The sequence below is a fragment of the Sinocyclocheilus anshuiensis genome, unplaced genomic scaffold, assembly GCF_001515605.1.
Source record: "Sinocyclocheilus anshuiensis isolate Anshui unplaced genomic scaffold, SAMN03320099.WGS_v1.1 scaffold836, whole genome shotgun sequence".
In the NCBI taxonomy this organism is placed as follows: domain Eukaryota; kingdom Metazoa; phylum Chordata; class Actinopteri; order Cypriniformes; family Cyprinidae; genus Sinocyclocheilus; species Sinocyclocheilus anshuiensis.
The window spans coordinates 526,387-534,417 of NW_015551122.1; the positions used below are offsets into that span (position 1 = coordinate 526,387).

General features: G+C 34.1%; 2 long non-coding RNA genes across 2 annotated transcripts in view; both read left to right on the top strand.

Annotated features, from left to right (window-relative positions):
- Positions 1–3,149: 3,149 nt before the first annotated feature.
- Positions 3,150–8,031, top strand: part of LOC107663093 (uncharacterized) — a 10,117-nt gene continuing 5,235 nt past the window's right edge. Inside the window, exons 1-2 of the long non-coding RNA XR_001631288.1 lie at positions 3,150–3,160; positions 5,119–5,124. This is a non-coding gene — a long non-coding RNA (uncharacterized LOC107663093). The remainder of the gene's footprint in view (positions 3,161–5,118; positions 5,125–8,031) is intronic.
- LOC107663094 (uncharacterized) lies at positions 5,438–5,855 on the top strand. Its single transcript, XR_001631289.1, has 3 exons — positions 5,438–5,530; positions 5,617–5,639; positions 5,844–5,855. It is a non-coding gene; the product is annotated as an uncharacterized LOC107663094 (long non-coding RNA).

The window sequence follows — 8,031 nt, forward strand, 5'->3', positions numbered from 1 at the left end:
CAGCTAAACACAGAGACGTGTATGAAGGAACTGGGACAAATTGACTGTTGTGAAAAAATAATAAGATTGAGCATGTTTTGAACGTGTGCTGCATTTGTTCGTTATCAGCACTGTGCAGATCGCTCACCGCTACTTGTACCTCACCCTGAGACAACAATCATCCCAGAAAGAGCAATGCAGCAACAGACTTAAGCATTCCAGAGAGGCACAGTCAACACAGCGAAACATGAAGGAACATGAAATGTCCTTATCAAAGTGTCAAATGCATAAAACGTCAGTAATGTCCTGTGGCCACAATTTGATGAATAAAAGAAGAAATCTGAAAAATTCATTACCACCACACAATTATGAAACACTTTAGTAAAACCCTCTGCACAGGTCAGTTAAGTACAGTGAAAGGATTCACTATAGTATGTGCATTGGGAATGATTCAGAAAAGACCATGGAACAATATAATGAAGTAACCTTTGTTGAGTGGCATCCCATTCTAGCTGTTATTAATAGATAAAAGGAAAGCTGTGTATGTGCCAGTTATGATGAAGAGGAGACCATCAAAAGACATGCTTTTCAACATTTATTAATAAAAGATTAGAACAGACCTCTTTATAATGGACCAGAAAGCCATGGTGGTGGTCCCAGAAAACACTTCATGTCCTTTTATTACATATGTCCTTATTTTTACAAGACATGTCAGTAGTAAAAAAAAAAAAAAATACAATTGTCTTGTGATTATATTGTGATTATTGTCATAGCTAAAGGCTGTTGTTGGGTACAACACACACTAAACATATTCAGGACATACATTTACATAAACATTTTATTTTATTGAAGGGGTCATAAAATTAAATGTCAAAATGTTTTTGATATTTACACACATAAGAGGTTACTCTACAATAAAAACACTGCATGTTTCAAAACACAGAAGTAATTCACAGTTTAAAATAAGAATTATTCTTTTATATCCTTCTGAAACACCTGGAGACAAGTACAGATGAACACTACATATAATTTTTCGAGTTCCCTTGTGAAAATTAGCCATCTGATATTATAGTAAGAGTAAGATGTTGATTGCCATTTGTATAAGCACAGTTTTACTACAAATAACATGGTTAAATAATGGTCAGTGTAACAAAACCATGGTTAATTTGTGGTTACCATGGTTTAACTATACACTCTAAAAAATACTGGGTTGTTTCAACCCAACTTTGGGTCAAATACATGGTTTTTTAGTTTTATTTGTAGTAAAACCATGGTTAAGTTTCGTAAGGGAATTCTTCAGTTATGAATTCGCAGCGAGAAGAAAACTAGGCTATTTTGAGCCAATAAAGAAATTTAAAATGACAGTTGAAATGTTCATAAACTATGGGCTGTGTCACATTTCCAGAGGTTGCATTTGTCACAAATGTCATTGTGCCTGTCTCATTTCAGAAAAGTAACAATTACCTTCCAAAGTAAGAAAGAAATTATGCCTCACAAGGAATAAAAGTGAATTTAATACTAGTCACTTTTCTGAAATGAGACATCCTTGACGACATTAGAGGCTGACAAATGTGACCTTCAAATGGTGCAGCCTACGAAATGAGACTTGGCTAGTACAGATCTAGTTCTGTTATGAAACTGTAGATGGCGCAAACTGATAGTTATGACATCATCATTACATGGCACAAACTGATTGGTCTCTGTTGCATCTGCAGCCAATGGGCTTACTGCATAACATTTAAATAGTTTGTGTCTTGCAGCAAGTGTTACAGAAACCCTCCACCTCCCCCAGCTCCACCTGTTTAGATCTGCCATGGATCATTTCATGTATGACAATTTGTGCATCTGCAGAATGTCTTACATGGCCGCAGCAGCTTATCTGTGCATGTATGGCAGCAGCAAGTCTCTGTACTTCTTCTGTAGCAGCAATAGCAACAGCAGCCACCATAACAGCAGCAGCATCATAGCAGCAGTGCTTCTCAAACCTGTTCTGCGGACCCCCCATCACTGCACATTTTGGATGTCTCCCTCATCGGTCACACCCAATTCTTAATCTTGCCGTCTCTACTAATGAGCTGATGAGTTGAATCAGGTGTGTCAGATGAGGGAGGCATCCAAAATGTACAGTAGTGGGGGTCCCCAGGACAGGTTGGAGAAACACTGCCATAGCAGATCTATTGCGTCAAGACAAACAACGTCATAGCCATCACCATGCTAAACTATTCAGAGAGTTTTCATGATAGAAATATGTATAAACAATATTCAAATACTAGATTTAAACTCCCAGTTCTGAGTCTCTTCAGTCTTTCGGCACTATGACATAATATATCTTCACTTAGCAAGGAAGCTCTTTTGTTGAATTTAAGATCAAGTTTTGTGTCTGTAAGAATAAAGCAGACTCTTTAGCGATATAGAGTCTTATAAAAACTGTTACTCTTCTATTGCAAACTGACAAAGGAGGTCCAAGCTTAATCTATCCTCGATTTCATCCCAACTCTTGATTTGCTTAATAGGGGTCTACATACACAAAGTCAACCTTAGTTATATGGAGCCATCTGTTCTGTGTATTCAGCCTGTCCGTACATTAGAGGCTATGACAGTCATTGGGCATAATTAAATAGGAAAGAGCCACAGCGCTCCATCGCTTGTTAGATTCTGACTTTTACTATAACAAGTGCAAATAGCTTTCCGGCAACAGATGGTCATGAAGAAAACTGTCGATTATGAAGGCATCTCGCGTATATTATTAGCTCACACTCAGTTTCCACACACATGATTTGATTATTGTGCACATTGTGATTATAGAGCCATAAAACCATACATTTAACTATCCAGTTTTAAACACATGGATAGTCCTATTACAATATGATGAACCACAGGTCTTCAAAAGACAGATGTCTGTTTTGTAGTAATGTTTTCTTTATGAAGAGGAAAAATCCTGCTAAATTTTCGTTACTACAATGTCTTGTTGACAAAGCATTTCATGGGTAAAATAATTGTTATTGCCATTTGAATTTCCAGGCTTCAGAACTTAATAACTCTTTTATTAATACTGTTTGCTAGTTGCATGACAGTCTCTCACTCTGAACAGCTCATAAAAAATAGATTTCATATTTGAATAATTGGATTCCCTGAAAAAGCATAAAATGTTGTGAAGCAAGATTCATGCTTTCTGTCGTATGTATTTTGCACCCCTTAGAATGCATCGAATAAACAATGTTTTTTTTTCTTTTTTTTTTCAAATAATTAATCCTTAACTGGATTTTCCTACAATACTGAAGTGAAATTAAACAGAATATTACTCTCTTTTTTAAAGAACACAAAACCCTTACAGCTGTGTTCAAGCTAAATGTGGAGGAACCTTGTGCCTGTATTAATGACCTGATTAGTCATCATTATTGATCCCGGAAAAATGCATGAACTGACCAAGAAAGGCTGAAAGGGAGAAAAGTGTTCAATGGTCTGACAAATTGGCAATACATGGCAGGCCTTGGGGCTTTAATGAGCTTATATCCTGCTGGTCTTTTGGTAAGCAAGTCTATTAATATAAAATAGAAAAAAAAAAAAATGTAGTATGCAGAGAGTTCCAATAGTTTGGGCCGCTGTGAAATGTGTTATAAGTGGTGTTTGCAAAGGCAAGTATTAGTACTATAGCTCATACTTAGAGTGCATGATTTGAATCTGAGCATATCAGGCTTTTTCTCTTGATTTATTTCAGTAAATTAGTTCAATAGCATCTTAATGTCACCTTTGCATATACCCTGTAACTTTTCTCTTTCAGTGGCCAATGGCCATGAAGTACCAGTGCAGTTTAATTGCTGGAAAATGGCTTCACAGCGGGCTCCAGCCCTGCTGCTTTAGCTTCTGTTCCTGCGCTGCATGGGTCAGCATACATAAGGACGGCATCGATAAATCATCCCTCATTGGCCACCTCAACAGCGCTGGGGTGAGTGAACATGTCCAGGCAAGAGGCCAAAGAGTGCCAGTCATACTGCTGACAGACAACACCACACTCCACGCCGGCATCATGCCTGAGCGCTAACTGAAAAAAAATATATACTGTAGATTTATACTAGGCATAAAAGTGGTGACGGCAAAGGTATCATGGTCAGGTCTGACATGTTGATAATTAATAGATAAATCAAGAGCTTTCAAGTTGAAATTGTGTCTCTTAAAAGTGAATCAAATCATTTCTGCGGCACTAGCGTCAACAAAATTTCAAACACAATGATTGATTTTATACAGGTCTCTGAACACTCCCTCTGTCTTTTATTCTGGGGTGTAAAATACTTAAGTAATTTTACTTGATTTATGCACTTAAGTATTAGTTTAGGGGATTTGTACTTTACTCAAGTGCATTTTAAACTGACTACTTGTACTTTTACTTGATTACATTTCTGAAGGAAAAACATTACTTTTTATTCTTTACTTTTTTATTTTTTAAATTGTATTTTCTTCCATCTTAAGCACATTAAATATGGTAAACAGAAACTTAAACGTGCATGCTTGATGTGCAAGAACCAATGTTGTTTGTTTTCCTGCATCAAGCACACACGTTACAGCTTCAGTTATAAATTTCACCCGGGAAATGTTTGGCTGCAAAAGTTTGCCTTCAAATCTGAGGAAGCATGCCAAGTTGTTTTTTTTTTTTCAAAAGTGTCATTATTTGTGTCTGTTTTGATATTGCTGTTAGCTCTCTATGTATATTGGGTGAATGCGCAAGACTGAGTGCAAATAAAAGAGTGATGATAATTTAAATGCAATTAATGACCATGAATGCTTATTATTATTATTATTATTATTATTATTATTATTAAATGTTACAAATCTCCAGAAAGTGTTTAAATAAGCATTGCATTTTAATTATAATGCTTTACTTACAAATTCATCTAATTAATCACAATTAATATCAATATTTGCTGAGAACAAAAAAAAAACAAACAAAAACAAGAGACGCAAGTAAACAACAACAACAACAATATTAATAATAATAATAATAATAATAATAATAATAATAACTAGATAAAAAAGTTTGTCAAGACAAACTTTAAGTTGTCTTGAGAAAGCCGGACCAGAAAGTTTGAAAAAGTTTGAAAAGATTAAAAAGTTTTAAGTTTGATGCTTTTCAGTCTGAAATAGTTTGAAGTTTAAAGTAGTTTTAAAAGCTTAAAAGTTTGAAAGTTTTGAAGGCAATACAGTCTGTCAGAGGATAGATAGATAGATAGATAGATAGATAGATAGATAGATAGATAGATAGATAGATAGAAATAGTCAGATGATAGATAGATACATACAGACAGACAGACAGACAGACAGACAGACAGATAGATAGACAGATAGTTGCTATGCGGTTGCTAGGGTACCCGGGATGTTTGCTAGGGTGTTACTATGCTGTTGCTAGGGTACCCGGGGCGGTTGCTAAGGTGTTGCTATGCGGTTGCTAGGGTACCGGGGGCGGTTGCTAAGGTGTTGCTATGTGGTTGCTAGGGTACCCGGGATGGTTGCTAGGGTGTTGCTATATGGCTGATAGGGTACCCGGGGCTGTTGCTAAGTTGTTGGTATGTGGTTGCTAGGGTACCCAGGGCAGTTGCTATGGTGTTGCTATGCGGTTGCTAGGGTACCCGGTACAGTTGCTAGGGTGTTGCTATGCGGTTGCTAGGGTACCCGGGATGGTTGCTAGGGTGTTGCTATGCAGTTGCTAGGGTACCTGTGGTGGTTGCTAAGGTGTTACTATGCGGTTGCTAGGGTACCCGGGGCAGTTGCTAGGGTGTTGCTATAAGGTTGCTAAGGTTTTGCTATGCGGTTGCTAAGGTACTCAGGCTGGTTGCTATGCATTTGCTAGGGTACCCAGGGTGGTTGCTAAGGTGTTGCTATGCGGTTGCTAAGGTGCTTGGGGTGGTTGCTAGGTTGGTTTGGATAGTTCCTAGGGTGTTGGTATGAAGATAGATAGATAGATAGATAGATAGATAGATAGATAGATAGATAGATAGATAGATAGAAATAGTCAAATATAATCAGATAGATAGATAGATAGATAGATAGATATATGATATAAATAGTCAGATGATAGTTAAAAAGAAAGAAAGAAAGAAAGAGTCAGATGATAGATAGATAGATAGATAGATAGATAGAAATAGTCAGATAGATAGATAGATAGATAGATAGATAGATAGATAGATAGATAGATAGATAGATAGATAGATAGATAGATAGATAGATAGATAGATAGATAGATAGATAGATAGATAGATAGATAGATAGATAGATAGATAGATAGATAGATAGATAGATAGATAGATAGATAGATAGATAGATAGATAGATAGATAGATAGATAGATAGATAGATAGATAGATAGATAGATAGATAGATAGATAGATAGATAGATAGATAGATAGATAGATAGATAGATAGATAGATAGATAGATAGATAGATAGATAGATAGATAGATAGATAGATAGATAGATAGATAGATAGATAGATAGATAGATAGATAGATAGATAGATAGATAGATAGATAGATAGATAGATAGATAGATAGATAGATAGATAGATAGATAGATAGATAGATAGATAGATAGATAGATAGATAGATAGATAGATAGATAGATAGATAGATAGATAGATAGATAGATAGATAGATAGATAGATAGATAGATAGATAGATAGATAGATAGATAGATAGATAGATAGATAGATAGATAGATAGATAGATAGATAGATAGATAGATAGATAGATAGATAGATAGATAGATAGATAGATAGATAGATAGATAGATAGATAGATAGATAGATAGATAGATAGATAGATAGATAGATAGATAGATAGATAGATAGATAGATAGATAGATAGATAGATAGATAGATAGATAGATAGATAGATAGATAGATAGATAGATAGATAGATAGATAGATAGATAGATAGATAGATAGATAGATAGATAGATAGATAGATAGATAGATAGATAGATAGATAGATAGATAGATAGATAGATAGATAGATAGATAGATAGATAGATAGATAGATAGATAGATAGATAGATAGATAGATAGATAGATAGATAGATAGATAGATAGATAGATAGATAGATAGATAGATAGATAGATAGATAGATAGATAGATAGATAGATAGATAGATAGATAGATAGATAGATAGATAGATAGATAGATAGATAGATAGATAGATAGATAGATAGATAGATAGATAGATAGATAGATAGATAGATAGATAGATAGATAGATAGATAGATAGATAGATAGATAGATAGATAGATAGATAGATAGATAGATAGATAGATAGATAGATAGATAGATAGATAGATAGATAGATAGATAGATAGATAGATAGATAGATAGATAGATAGATAGATAGATAGATAGATAGATAGATAGATAGATAGATAGATAGATAGATAGATAGATAGATAGATAGATAGATAGATAGATAGATAGATAGATAGATAGATAGATAGATAGATAGATAGATAGATAGATAGATAGATAGATAGATAGATAGATAGATAGATAGATAGATAGATAGATAGATAGATAGATAGATAGATAGATAGATAGATAGATAGATAGATAGATAGATAGATAGATAGATAGATAGATAGATAGATAGATAGATAGATAGATAGATAGATAGATAGATAGATAGATAGATAGATAGATAGATAGATAGATAGATAGATAGATAGATAGATAGATAGATAGATAGATAGATAGATAGATAGATAGATAGATAGATAGATAGATAGATAGATAGATAGATAGATAGATAGATAGATAGATAGATAGATAGATAGATAGATAGATAGATAGATAGATAGATAGATAGATAGATAGATAGATAGATAGATAGATAGATAGATAGATAGATAGATAGATAGATAGAAATAGTCAGATGATAGATAGATAGATAGATAGATAGAAAGACAGTCAGATGATAGATAGAAAGAAAGAAATAGTCAGATGATAGATAGATAGAGAGACAGACAGATAGATAGATAGATAGATAGATAGATAGATAGACAGATAGATAGATAGAT